Source organism: Xenopus tropicalis, chromosome 1 (genome assembly GCF_000004195.4).
Source record: "Xenopus tropicalis strain Nigerian chromosome 1, UCB_Xtro_10.0, whole genome shotgun sequence".
NCBI lineage: Eukaryota > Metazoa > Chordata > Amphibia > Anura > Pipidae > Xenopus > Xenopus tropicalis.
In genome coordinates this window covers 107510064-107525093 of record NC_030677.2, presented here as the reverse complement: position 1 = coordinate 107525093, position 15030 = coordinate 107510064, and positions in this window count along the sequence as shown.

Here is a 15030-nt window from a genome sequence, read left to right as displayed (position 1 = left end):
TGTATGTTTTCGAAGTGTAGAAAGAAACTGGAGTACCCTGAGTAAAGCTAGTCACTGGTCAATTTTGAATGGTATCCAACCGTAGAAATGGTGAAATGGACGGATACTGTCCCTAACAGGAATGGCAAGTTTTTTTTTTTTTTGGTCCATTCAGACTGACAGCCCAAATGATTGAATAGTGGAAAGTACAGCTCCTCTTCACTTTCTTGTCTGACGATGCACCATGTTCTGGCCAACAGGGCGCATCGGCAGATGGAATTTGCAGCATATAGCAACTTTTGTGTACTAGGTCTTGCCTTTAGAGGGGAAGAAAGGAAGAGGACAATTCTCATAAAAAGAGAATTGGTTTGGAAAACAACTTACTGATTAAATTCACTGTAGGTGATTAACATATTGGTATAGGCAGTTCTGTAACATATGAAATCATATTGAATTATTATTTACTGCTTTAACTTATTTTCTGATTTACTCTATACAGGACCTGGCAATGAGAGCTGCTGAAGTCTAAAATGCTGGCAAAGAGATTTGCAGTACACTGGGTCCTGCCTTGAGAGGGGAAAAAAGGAAGAGGACTGCTAAAGGACAACAAGATACCAAATTTGTTGTCCATTTGTTTTTTTCCCTTGGGCTGGTAGCAATTTATTGTAAACAGAATCAGGCAACAAGAACTGCAGATTGTTTCGGGCAATAGGATTTGCTCTGCACTGGGTCCTTCCTTGAGTGAGAAAAATAAAGTCAACTGCTAAAGGACAGAAAGACTTCAAGCGTAGGTAAAAAAAAATAGTATGTTTAGTAATTTATTAGCTGGCATTTAAAGGTGAACTAAAACTATCATTTGCTATTTCTCTGAACAGGATTCTGGGAAGAAATTCCTTAAGGCTCCTAGAAAAGTCCATTTACATGGGCTTTGTCCCATTTACACTATTTCTCTGACTTATATTAAGCAACCGGGCAGAGTTTAATCGTTTAGGGAACTGAGCCACATGGAATTAAGTGGATTAGGTGAGTTGGAGGGGAGAAAGGGATGAGCTGGGGGCAGACCAGGCTGGGGCCGAATTGACTTGATATTCAGGCCCGGATTTGTGGCAAAACCACAAAGGCCCGGGCCTAGGGCGGCACGCCGCTCTGCCGCACCAGAAAATTTTGCTCCATAAGGAGCAATTGGGACAGGACGCACATAAACTTTAGCGCATCCTCTTCCCAATGCCCCATATGAGTTGTGATGCGGATGCGCGCGTGTGGGGGGGAGAGGGGTGGTGCGCTCATGCGTAATTGAGGTGGGTGGGCGGCCATAGGGGGTGGCCGGCCATAGGGGGTGGCCACCGGGCGCCCCAATCACAAATCCGGCCCTGTAGATATTACAAATTTACTGGCAAGTACATTGTCAGTAAATGTGTAATACCAGCCCCAGCCTTGGCTGGTATTTTACTGGCTGGGCCAGTAAAATACTGGCAAGGTTGCAACCCTATTTATGTAGTGTACTAAATGTTTATTTTGCTTGACTAACCTTATAGAAAAGGATGTAATAATATCCTACAGTGACAGTTCCCCTTTAATATAGCCAAGTAGGTGCTGTTTTTCCAAAACAGTTTTCCCACTAGGTGCCAGATCATTGAAGTAAACATTTCATACACAGAAATCTCATGGCAACCAATGTGGCAGCTTCCAAATTGACATTCAGGACTAATTTTGTTTTTGCAGCTGTGATCTGTGTGTTCTGTTTGCTGTTTCCCATGTTTGAAAAATTGTTCAAATCTATGTGAATAATATAGCCAAGAAGGCATTATTTTTCATTTTAAAAATGCATTATTTATGGCACTTTGCTTCCATCATAACGATAGCACTTTGTGTGTAGAATATATCTTTAGACTGTAATAATAAAACATTTATGTCTCTATTGCATCATGTTTAAGAAATGATTAACCCTTGCAATAAATGGAATATACAGTATGAGGAAATATTGTATGGTATGCAAAGAACATTCCTTGGGAACAACCATATTTATTTCCTTCTCCACTCTACAAAGCATAGGTTCTTCAGACTCTAAACACGTTATCCTGTTGTGGCAGAGTTCTTACCCATATAAGATATGGTGCATAAAGTAATTAGCAATACCCAGATTCTGGCTGTAGAATACATAGGAGTATAAAGGCCTTTTTGGGATAGTTTTAACTTTTTTCACTCTGCTATCCAGACACAACATATTCTCCTACAGTCCTGAATTTCCAGGGATAGTTCTATCTAACACACAAAGGAGGAAGGGGTGCAACCAAAAACACACCCCTAAATACAACTATTTTGGTGCAACTGGTCCAAACAAAAGGCACAATTAGAGTGAGCGTCTATAAAAAGACACCACAGAAATGATCTTAATTTTCTTCAAAAAATGTTTAATTGCAGTTCATATTATGCATACTAATTATCTATATATAGCATGGAATTACCCATGAATTCCTACGCCATTGTTTGCAGTGGAAAATTTCATAATAATAGCCTACATATTTCTAATTTAGACCTTCAGGAAAGTATGCTAAACAATGTGGCGTGTCATATGACATTTTCATCAGTAAGCTAGGCAAATACCATGCAATTTTTGTTAAAGGTTTCTGCTGCTTTCTAACATGACGTCCCTGATTTCAGCATTGGTTAGTACACAGATCACTTGCCATTCAATAAATAAATCACAAAAGGGTTATTTTTTTCTAAACAATACTGAAAAGACTTGTTTTCTCTCTTGTAGTAGAACTTTCTATCACCTTCCCTCTCTTGGCTTTCACTGAGTGTCTTTATTGGACAGTAAGAATGGGAATAAAATGGATTAAACTATATTTCAAGATCTGTACATGCACTGATGTCAAGGCATTTGTTATCACCGATGCCTGCATCTAATTAGGACTTGCATTCTTGCTTACACTTAGGGGCTGATTTACTAACCCACGAATCCGACCCGAATTGGAAAAGTTCCGACTTGAAAACGAATATTTTGCGACTTTTTCGTATGTTTTGCGATTTTTTCGGATTCTGTACGAATTTTTCGGATCCAATACGATTTTTGCGTAAAAACGCGAGTTTTTCGTATCCATTACGTAAGTTGCGTAAAAAGTTGCGCATTTTGCGTAGCGTTAAAACTTACGCGAAAAGTTGCGCATTTTTCGTAGCGTTAAAACTTAACGCTACGAAAAATGCGCAACTTTTCGCGTAAGTTTTAACGCTACGCAAATTGCGCAACTTTTTACGCAACTTTCGTAATGGATAGGAAAACTCGCGTTTTTACGCAAAAATCGTATTGGATCCGAAAAATTCGTAAAGAATCCGAAAAAATCGCAAAACATACGAAAAAATCGCAAAGTACCGATCATTACGAAAAAAACGCAATCGGACTCCATTCGACCCGTTCGTGGGTAAGTAAATCAGCCCCTTAGGGGCTGATTTACTAATCCACGAATCCGAATGGGAAAAATTCGGATTGGAAAACGAACAGTTTGCGACTTTTTCATATTTTTTGCGACTTTTTCGTAGCCGTTACGACTTGCGCGAATTGTCGCGACTTTTTCATAGCCATTATGACTTTCGTGAATTGTCGCAACTTTTTCATAGCCATTACAAATTTCGTGAATTGTAGCGACTTTTTCATAGCCATTATGACTTTCGTGAATTGTCGCGATTTTTTCATAGCCATTATGACTCGTGAATTGTCGCAACTTTTTCATAGCCATTACAAATTTTGTGAATTGTCGCGACTTTTTCATAGCCATTATGACTTTCGTGAATTGTCGCAACTTTTTCATAGCCATTACGACTTTCGCAAATTGTCGCAACTTTTTCATATTGAGCACTCGAAAAAGTCGCAAAATACCGATCATTACGAAAAAACACATTCGGACGCTTTTCGGACGTTCGTGGATTAGTAAATGTGCCCCATAGTCTCCATCAGGGTTTCCCTAGTTAAAGCAATGGGTGGGGGGCAGTTTAAATGGCACTTATGGTGACATCTGGGTTTGAATACTTTTTACATCATTATGTTACCCTAAAGGGTGTCCATTACAACCTTATTACCTTGTCATAAGTTACAGTGTGTCTGGCCATATGTTGAACAACAATGGGACCTAACCCCTCTTTTTATAGCAGAGTAGTCAATTGTTTTTGATTTCAAGGTATAATGTCTGGTTTTAACTCTCTGTCCTTGGAAATGTTTGTCCCTGAAAATACTCTGGTTTTTAAAACTGGCCAACAGAAAACTTAAATGTTTATATAGATTAAAAGGAAATAATTAAAAAAAATAAGAATTAAATGGACTGGACTCTATGGGGGAGGGTCTTCACATAATTCAGAATTTTCTGGATAACAGGTTTTGGTATAAGGGATCCTGTACCTGAGATAGAATGACAACTCAGTCCAAATAGCTATAAGGGACTTAAATATTATTATTATTGATGTCTAGTTATTTGTCATTAAGAAAGATTTTCTAACAGTGGCCATACACAGGATAATAAAAGCTTCTGAGGGTCTGCTGCTCAGATAGGTCTGCCTGATCAATATCTCACCGAAAATCATCCAGATGTAGATAAGCCAGGTTTAAAAATTCCATCAGAATGAGGAGCACATTGGTACGTTGATGTGGTGCATCTCATCAATGTGATCCGAATGATTGGATCAATCTGATATCACCCCCCTGAAGGTGGGCATATTGGTGGAAGATCATTCTATATATGGGCAGTTTAAGAAAAAGTAACAGTAACAAATTGCCCCATATGTTAACAAGGCACTAAGTTTGTGCAAGTGCAGCAGCCTACAGCAACCAAGGTAAGATATCTGCTTTAAAACAGCCGCAAAATACATGCTACTTGCAGAGGTGCCTTTTATTACATTACCCCAACAGACTTTATAATTTCCCAACAATATCCAGAAAATTCATGGTCATAAAATAATCCTAAATTGTTCCACTAAAAATGCTGATAAATGTTCCATTACCTAGAAAAACATTTTTGCAGTCTTTCTTGAAACACCAGCCATAAATAATCCGTGGGAATCTTAAGGCATGAAGAAAGACCTGTTTATCCTATTGTCTTAAATCAAGGTTATTTTAAGAGGTGACAATGTAATCCTTGGTTACTTATTTTATACAGTAGAACTGTCAATCAGTAACTTGAAGATATGATCCCAGTAACCTCTAGACTAGGCAGCAATGTCTTGCTTGATGAAGGGGTAACTCCTCCACAGAGAAATATAACTTACCAATAACAGATTCAGAAAACAATACATACTTTTATTGCTGAGAGAAAACTCTAAGACAGTGCTGTCCAACTTCTGTGGTGCCGAGGGCCGGAATTTCTCTATCATACATGGTGGAGGGCCGCTAATGGAAGCCAGTTTTGACCACTCCCCCATTTTAAACCACACCCACTTCAAACCACACCTATTTTATCACAATGGTGGTAGCACAGCAAAATCCCAAATGCTTGGTCCTTACAGCGAGGATATCAACCGTCATTCATATGTGAAAGAACTATATTATGTGATATTAAGATATACTCTTAAATCCATATGCCTCCTCCTTCCCTGTGAATAGCACAGCAACACCCAGCAGATAATTACACACCTTAGGGACCATTACATGGCTATTTCCAACTGCTAACAAACCCCTGCCAGGTTCACCTCCCACAGGCAGCATAAGGCAGGCAGAGTATGGCACACACAGGCAGCACTCTGTCTGCCCTATGCTGCCTGTGTGTGCCATACTCTGTCTGTCTTATGCTGCCGGTTTGTGCCATACTCTGGCTGCCCTACCCTGCCTGTGTGTGCCATACTCTGCCTGCCCTACCCTGCCTGTGTGTGCCTTACTCTGCCTGTCCTATGATGCCTGTGTGCGCCATACTCTGCCTGCCCTACCTGTTTGTGCCATACCCTCCCTGCCCTATGCTATGTGCCATAATCTGCCTACCCTATGCTGCCTATGTGTGCCATACTCTGTCTGCCCTACCTGTTTGTGCCGTACTCTGCCTGCCCTATGCTATGTGCCATAATCTGCCTACTCTATGTTCCCTGTGTGTGCCATACACACAGGCAGCATAGTCCAGGCAGTACCTACAATGTCTGAGGTGTGAACAGGTGAACAATGGGGGTGATTACAGCCTGAGGTGTGAACACTGCAGGAAGGAAGGAAGGAAGATCAATTCAGAGTAACTCTGCAGCCCTATTAAGCGAAATACACTGTCCCACCACAGCAGATTAGTGTTCTAATACCGAGCACAGTCACAAGCATTGATAATAGTTAAACCTAGTCACTGGCTGCCTATAAAAAACATATAGTGCAAATAAAGTAGTACAATCTAAACCAAACTGCAATTGCACTTGGGCAGTTACCAAACAACCAATCAATTTGCTTTCATTGTTCTACCTGCAGATGGCTTAATACCTGTTCACTACTGGTTACTGCCAATTTGACCAGTATTGATAAATAACTGGTAGTATAGTAAAACATAACTGTGGTCTCACTGCAGGTATGGACACCATGCAAGGTTTTAGAAGATGAAACAGTCTCACTGCTCCTGGAATGTGCTATGGCTGAAAAGGAAAGTTGTCATGTGATACCACTCAGTGCTACAGTCTTAGCTATATTAAAGACAAAGTCTGGTTAAAGCTTAACCGAGAGTTTCTTCTGGATCCCTATATCAGTGGTTTTCAGCCTACTTGAGTCTACATATAACAGCCATAGTGATGTTTGAACATGTGCCAATTTGGCGCTTTGGATGCTGCCATTGCACATGTGCCAAGTGTGTAACTCAGGATGCACATACATGTGACGTCACCCTTGCATACACAAGGGGGGGTTTGTTGCCACAGGCAATAAAAAAGTGGGGGCTGTGTGTGTGTTGGGGGGGGGGGGAAATGAGAGTTTATGAATCCTTTCCGTGATGAAGCGTGGCTTATAACCATGTGAAATGCTTTGGACTGATTTGAAGGACTGAATTGAATCCATCTATTTGTTTACATGCTATACCTATATTGGATGCTTTGTAAGTAACCAATTTTAATGTTTTTTAACTTATTAAAATCTTCTACGATATATACCAGCTTGTATATGTTATGTCCAACCTGTGGAGCTTTGCAATATTTTTACATAACTGGGGCATTTGGAGATCTGCTGCAGGACAATATGCACCATCATTCCTTTCCATTTGGCTTAATACTGATATTCCCAGAAACAACACAAAACTGCTGGAGGGATGCGGACGGCTGGGGGACCTGCCCCACATATTTTGGCATTGCCCTCTAATACAACCATTCTGGGACGAGATTTTGACACGACTACGCCCACCATTCCCTCTCTCTCAGAAGTAGAACAGAAAATTAATAACACCAAACAATTTGAATATAGTCTGGCCTGGCTACAGAACAAAACCCCCCAATGTCTAAAAGTATGGTCGCCTTGGGATTTACTTGCCCACCCAACGCAAATATACATCCATGTACTTTTATATAACTGCAATTATACATCTCCTTGGTCTCCCCTTCCCCTCACCCCTGGTTAACCACTGTCCCCTATTTCTATACCCCTCCCTTTCTGAATTAAACCTCTCTCCCCTGCAATCAATTTTAAACTCTGCTGCCAGGATCCTCCTGCTCTCTCCTAAGAGGGAACCTGTTCAGCCTCACTTAAAGTGATACTGACACCAGAAATCAAACCTTTTTTTATAACATTGTCATAACATTGCCTTTGCATGCTATTTATAATTTTGCCATAAATGTATTTGTCCAAGCTTTTACATTCCCTATCTGTCCCCCATGTTCCTCTATGAGGGGGCTGCCATATTTGTCCAGCAGGAGGCCGTTAGCATTAGAAGCTGTAACTGTCAGGCTGAGAAGGGACAGTCAGGCTGGCAAAACAGTCAGGTTTTGGGATTTCAAGTAACAATTACTTACAAAAGCAGCCCTATACGTAAAAAATGATCAACACGACCTATAGGCAACTTTTTATGTAGATTCATATTTTAAAAAGTTGTTTTTTCGTGTCAGTATCACTTTAAGCTCTCTTGCATGGCTGCCTGTTAAGCAAAGGATAGCTTACAGAATCCTTCTACTAACATTCAAAGCCCTTCACTCCTCTGCTCCTCACTACATTTCTTCACTGGTCAGCCTGCATGTTCCTGGTCGTCTCCTCCGCTCCTCTCAGAGCCTCCGTCTTTTTACACCATTCACACCCACTGCGCTCTCTTGTCTTAAACCTTTCTATCTTGCTGCTCCTTACCTCTGGGACTCTATCCCTGAATCCCTCTGTAGGGAATACTCACTAACTCTCTTTAAGAAGAAAAGAAACTCTCTTTAAGAAAAAGCTCAGCTGTTACCTTGAGCACTAAAACATTATTTTGCCCTGTGCTTAAGAACAAATGCCCATACCTGGTGCACTCTTACCTTCCAATTTGTGTCTGTATGTTACCCAACCACTTAGATTGTAAGCTCTATGGGGCAGGGACCTCCTTCCTACTGTGTCTCATACCACATGGCACTTATATATATATTTAATTATTATATCACTTGTCCTCCCTGTGTGTAATTTTTAATTTTGTAAGACTGTACAGCGCTGCGTATCCTTGTGGCGCTTTATAAATAAAGTTATACATACATACATACACTTCTTCTTTTTCTTTCCCTTTTTAATGTTTACCTGTTATTGATGACAAACGGTATAAATATTAATATGCCATGTTAATTCTTGTAAGCGGAAAAAAAAAACAAAAAAATAAAAATTGTAAGTTACAAAATCTTACAATTACAAACTTACAAAAACTTACTACACAATATAGTTTTTATTTAATGTGCGTTTCCTTGTAGTGCTACTACTTTTATAACAGCTATACTGTAGTTTCCTTGTAGTGCTACTACTTTTATAACAGCTATACTGTAGTTGTGAATGATAAAATTGCCCCAACAATTTTACTTAAAACCTTAAAATGAATTACTTTAGGGTAATGTTAATGCATTAATCATTACACAACCAAACATACCATGTGGAGAGAGCAAAAAAGGGTTAGTGCTGCCCCTATTGATCATTTTGTGTTTTTCCTACGTATCTGTGAATGGCTATTCAGAAAGTTAGGGGCCAGACAAATCTGTAAGTCTGTGGCAAAACTACATGGTAGCTACTTATATGAATTTGTGAATAGTTTAATTTCGCTGTTGGTGTAGGTTTTGCTCTTGTACAAAGTGAATCCATTTCTAAGGGCAAATCTCTCTATTATAGAATAACATAGAAAAGACTTTCACAACTTTATAAGCAGTAACTTCTCAATGACGTTACCTCTAAGACATTGTTGTACCCGTGTTTTGTTTAATATACAAAGTATGTTTTCATGTTCTGAATTCACTAGAATAGTGACCTCTTAAATAAAGTAAATTGATAGATATTTTAAAAGAAGAGATCTCACCTTATTAACAGGGTGGTGATGTATATTAGATATAATAATTTTGTTCACTTTTACTCTAGCCTACAAGTTTATTTTATAGATTTTGTGTTTAATGACTGTTAGCTGCCCCATCCACTTGTGTAAATACCCAAAGTTATTTTATTGCATCAAATCATCTTCCTAGTCTGACAGGCTGTCCTTTGAAAAAGAGAAATTACAATAACTTATCCAGCAATAAGACATAACATTTTGCTGCTTTGGTATTTTCATAAAAAAGACCACAAACAAGGAAATGCAAGACCATTTTTGTATGTATGAAGCACCAATGCTGGGATTTACCTGGCCTATAGGGTTATGGTTTGTAATAGTACTGAGCACTGGGTTAGCCAATCAGGAGCTGGTCTGTTTAATGCAGCTTGGAGAATTCTTTGTTTTTTTTTTCTAAACACCATATATTCCTATATGCCTCCTTAAAGGTTCATCTTTAAGTTAACTTTCAGTATGCTATAGAACGGCCAATTCAACTTTTCTATTGATCTTCATTATTTATTAAATAGTTTTTGAATTATTTGCCTTCTAAATCTTTTCAGCTTTCAAATGGGGGTCACCAACTACTGCAGCCAAAAACTATTGCTCTTTGAGGCAGTTTTATTGTTGTTACTTTAAATAACATATTTTAATTTTCAAGTCCTCTCCTATAAATATATCAGTCTTTCGTTGAAACCATTCCCTGGTTGCTAAGGTAATTTGGACCCAAGCAACCAGATAGCTGCTAAAACTTCAAACTGGAGAGTTGCTGAACAAAAAACTGAATGAACTAAATGAAGGCCAATTGCAAATTGTCCCAGAATATTACTCTCTGCATCATACAAAAAGTTAACTCAAAAGGTGAACAACCCCTTTTACTGGGTATGTTCATGTTAATTCATGCATTTTTCTTTAAAGAACTCCTCTGCATGGCAAGTGTGAAAGGAGAACCTGCTGCTTCTGGATTAAGAAACCAAATAAAAAGTGAATAACACAAATGCATGTAATTCTCTTTTTTTGGCAAAAGCTATGATCTTTAGCCAAAATTAAAGAAACAGGAACACAGGCTGCTTCAAAGAGAAAATATGACTAAAGCAGAAGGGATTACTATTACTTATGACAGACAAAAAGCAGGTAAACAGAAAGAGTACATTTACTTGTCTCTCAGCCCATGCTAGATTGAGAGAAATAGAATACGCTGTCAGTGTGCCACCAAGCTGGATACTATTAAGTCTAAAAGGATTTCTTTTTTTCATTTGTGCTGACTCCAAGCAAACTTGCCTCGTCTGCATAGTTTGGGGATTATGCTCTGGCATTTTGTCACAGACCTATCTTATTTTTCATGATGGACTTCTTTAACAGGGCAAACTCCGACATGAAAGCCACCACCTGAAATTATCAGTCAGAATGTAGTAAGCAAGAGGATCAAAGACAAAAATAGTACTGATCCTAGAGGGTTAACTAAGGTGGCCTTTGCTGGGCTGTGGCCCTCTAGAATTTCCCTGTGCATGACAGCCAATCTTAAAAGCATTTATCCAAGGTCAGTGGATCACTGAAGGAACTGGCAGAAGTCAGACTGTTTGTGTTTAGGCACACTTTCTCTTTTCCTGAGTGCAAAATATGGTGAGAGAAACAGATTCTCTGAAAATTGGAGAACCATGTTCTAAAATCCAGGTGTGTGTAGAAAAATATTTATATATATTTTTGAATAGGTTTATGCACCTTCTATATACATAAGCCCAACTGAATAAGCTTATGTCAAAAAAGGGGGTTATTTTTACCTTTAAACATAATGGCAAATGTGACAACCAGGGAAAAGGCCAAAAAGTGTCACCACTTACACACTGAGGGGCAGATTCATGAAATCATGAGTTCGAATCTCGAATGGGAAAAATTCGGATTGGATACGAAAATTTCTGAAGATTGCAAATATCACGAAAATGCTTACGAAAAAATCACATTAGTCACAATTATATCATATTCGTGATCCGAAAGTCACAAAATTTTCGTACCGAACAATTGTTAACAGCGGGAAAACCTTTCCGATTCCAAGCGTATGAAAAAGTTGCGCAAGCAATGAAAAATTCGGCGAAAATACACTCGGAGCGTTTGTGACTGCCCCTGAGTGTCTGGCTCAATTAAGCTGAAACAAAAGCAGAAGTGTACAGTTGTAGTCACAATAGCACACAATTCACATATGGCTTGTACCAGGTCCCTGTGCAGACTACCGTGTTTTTCCCTGAAAATAAGACACTGTCTTATATTTTTTTAAAATCCAAAATATGCACTAGGTCTTATTTTTTAGGGGATGTCTTATTTTTCCATGAAGAAGAATACAGTACACATTTATTCCATTGTTTGGGCGAGATTTATCGCCCAGCCCTAGGTGGGTGTCTTATTTTCGGGGGGTGCCTTATTTTCCGAGGGGGTTGAAAAATCGGGGGGGTGCCTTACTTTCGGAGGATGTCCTATTTTCGGGGAAACAGGGTAGCTGTACATTGCACCCATATGCCAGTTGCCCCTGTGAGTCAGCATCTGGCACACAGCACAAAGCGCACCACTCATGCACAAGAGTTACACTTAAGGCCTGCTTTAAACAGGCTGTAATGACAAAACTTGTAATGCACTTTCATGCAAAGACACACTTTGTAGTACCTGTGGAATTGTGCTCATACAAATAGAGCACATGTGGACGCTGATGGGCTGCATTCATTTACTTGGCACCATTCACTGTCTCCTGCAAATCTTTGTGTCTGACAGCAGTAGGCATCATGGGATCAATGTGCATCATGGGTATAAAAATGGTGCTTTTGCGCCAATTTGTAAATGACAATTGCACGTTAGTATATAAGAGCAGTTACTAAATTAGGTATCACTGTTAACTTTTAATCAAACTTGCAATTATTCTAAATTCTGTACGCACACACACAATCCAGAGTATTTATGTAGATTACAAATAAAGGCTCTTTGCCATTTGCAGCTCCCAGCAGTACTTGGGGGAACAATAGTGGAGGGATGCTATGACTTATCATAACAGTGGGTGTGGCTTATAATTGTGAAAGGGGCTATATGGGATGTGCCAAAAAGAAGCCGCTCCCACAATTACAAGCCAATCCTACTGTTATAATAAGCCTCACCCACCAATACTGTCTGGTTTTACCCACATCAAACTAAAGCCATTTAGCTATTTTCATCTACTGAACAGTTTGATGCCCAATATGCAAAGATTTACCAAACATGTGGCCTACAGGAGCCCTAAAATGAAAGTGTATATGATTTTTTTCAGCTGGCAATTGAGCTTCTGTAAATACAGCCCCCTGCCTGCGGATTATGTGTCACAACACAGCACAACCCAGCATATTCTGTATCATCCCACATTATTTAATGTATATCATCTTCTCACCATTCCTCAATCTGCTACCGTTATTTACCTTCATTTCTTTTTTTAATTTTACCCTATTTCCTTTTTCTCTCTTGTTCTCTATAGCCCTCTCTGATCTTTACCTTCTTCATCCGTGTAACACTTCTCTATCTCTTCTCTACTTGTTTCCCAGCAGTCTTTTCTCCCATTGCATCTTCTATTTGCACTTTTTTCTTGTGCTTTTCAACCTCTCTGTTTTATTTTTATGGAGTGGAGAGAATAAAATGTTTCAGGAATCAAAAATCCCGCACCCCCCCCCCCATGGAGATGCTATTTCACAAAAATAAAATAGTGAAGAAATGCCATCCCTCCCCAATTCAGGCACTGGCCCCCAGGCCACCTTTAGGGCAATACTGCGTTAGCGGATGCCTCCCACACTTGTTTCTCATGTATATCCATAAAGCAAGGCATGGAGTATAAACCTTTATGAGTGGGCACAGCAGTTTAATTACAGGCATGTTAGCACAGTGCTGTAGATGAAAGGTGATATGGTTAATTTGCATTTGCTACTGAATGCTAGAATCAGAATGCTTTAAAACCACTATGTCATTCAACTGTACGGTACTATTAAAAAGTCACAGCAGCTACAGTACTTGGGAGTAAGATAGTGAGAGGGCTGTCAAAAGATTATGTCCTCCAATTAAAAGGGGCATATCTACTGATGTTAGACAACAAGAATACCACAATGGGATTAAGGGATGTTTATCTCTCTGGAACTAGGCACTTGATGCAAAATACAAGTTTATCTTTAAATTGTGTATTTTTGCATTTCACTGCATATCCATTTGCAAATGCAATTTACCAGTTAGTGATTTCCACCCCCATGCGTATTTATTTCTTTGTGATTTTACACTCTGGGAAAAGAAAGCATTCTATTACATGCAGATTTGGAAAACCTTAGAAAAATGCAGTGAAGCGTTTACATTGTAAAGTGTATATCATTTTCGTTGTGGGCAGAGGCTGTTTTTTCACTAGATACACACCACTTTTATTCTGTTACCCATGTTCTACTTTACTTTTGGGGTATTTATTTTTTTATTTTTCTGCATATTATTGTGTTTGTTTTAAGTTTTATAAATATTGGTACTTGAGTGCACAAACAGTCTCCCACCTCTGCAATATATTTATATGCACAATGTAAGCAGAAGCTACCATATTACTCCCTGGCAAGAAGCATTATTCAGAACAAGCCACAGTCAGAGCGATTCATGAACAGTAGAGAAAATGTATTAGAATGCTAGCCATCTGTTCCCACAGAGTGATCATTTACCTCTCCATGTTGGGCATCCAGGGCCTTTTACCTGCACCTATTGAGTCAGCCAATCTCATGATTTTGTGGGGAGGCAGGCTTTTCCTCTTATGACCCAAGGCTATAGCCTCACAAACACAAGTATCCCCATGTAAAATATAAGTATATTAGGGATGCATCAAATCCACTATTTCAGCTGAATATTGATAAAGAATGCTTATCTGTGGTGCTGTGAAAACATAATATTGTACTGATATTGGGTTTTGATCTAAACAAGTAAGGAATCAAGGTATGCTTGAGAGACTTAGGGTTTTCTAAATTTTCCAATAATTCTGCATTTGTATAAAAAAACATGTTTCTGATACATTTCTCTATCTTATGGCGCAATATATTGTATATTGTAGGTGCAATATATTATCCATAACTTGCCCCGTAGGCCAACTATTGGATCAGCCTAATATGGACCAGCATGTTTAGTTGCCAAATGGGGCCCAGATCTGCTTGTTTTGCAACCTTGCCTAACAAGCAGATCTGGCCGTGGATGGAAAGATGTGGCTCCTTTCACTTAATCATCTGCAGCTAACAAAGTATCTTAGCAGATAATGCTTTCAGTTTGGACAGATCACCTAAAATCTGATGAGATTGCACAATGCCCTGTCAAAATGGCACCCAAGGAGATATGCATACTATGTTGGTCGGGCAGTATGCTTGAAATTAGCCAAACTTTTCAATCAAATCAAGGAATGTATTGCCAGCTCAAGATATGATTCAACTTTAATCACCTTGGGATCTCTGTAAGACAATTCAGATTTTCTGTTTGTCTATACTCCTCCAGTTTTGTCCAAACTCTTAGAAGTATCCACCATTTTTCAACATAATTTGGGAATGGCAATCCACTGTTTTAGATGACATATAAGTAGTTTCACTTA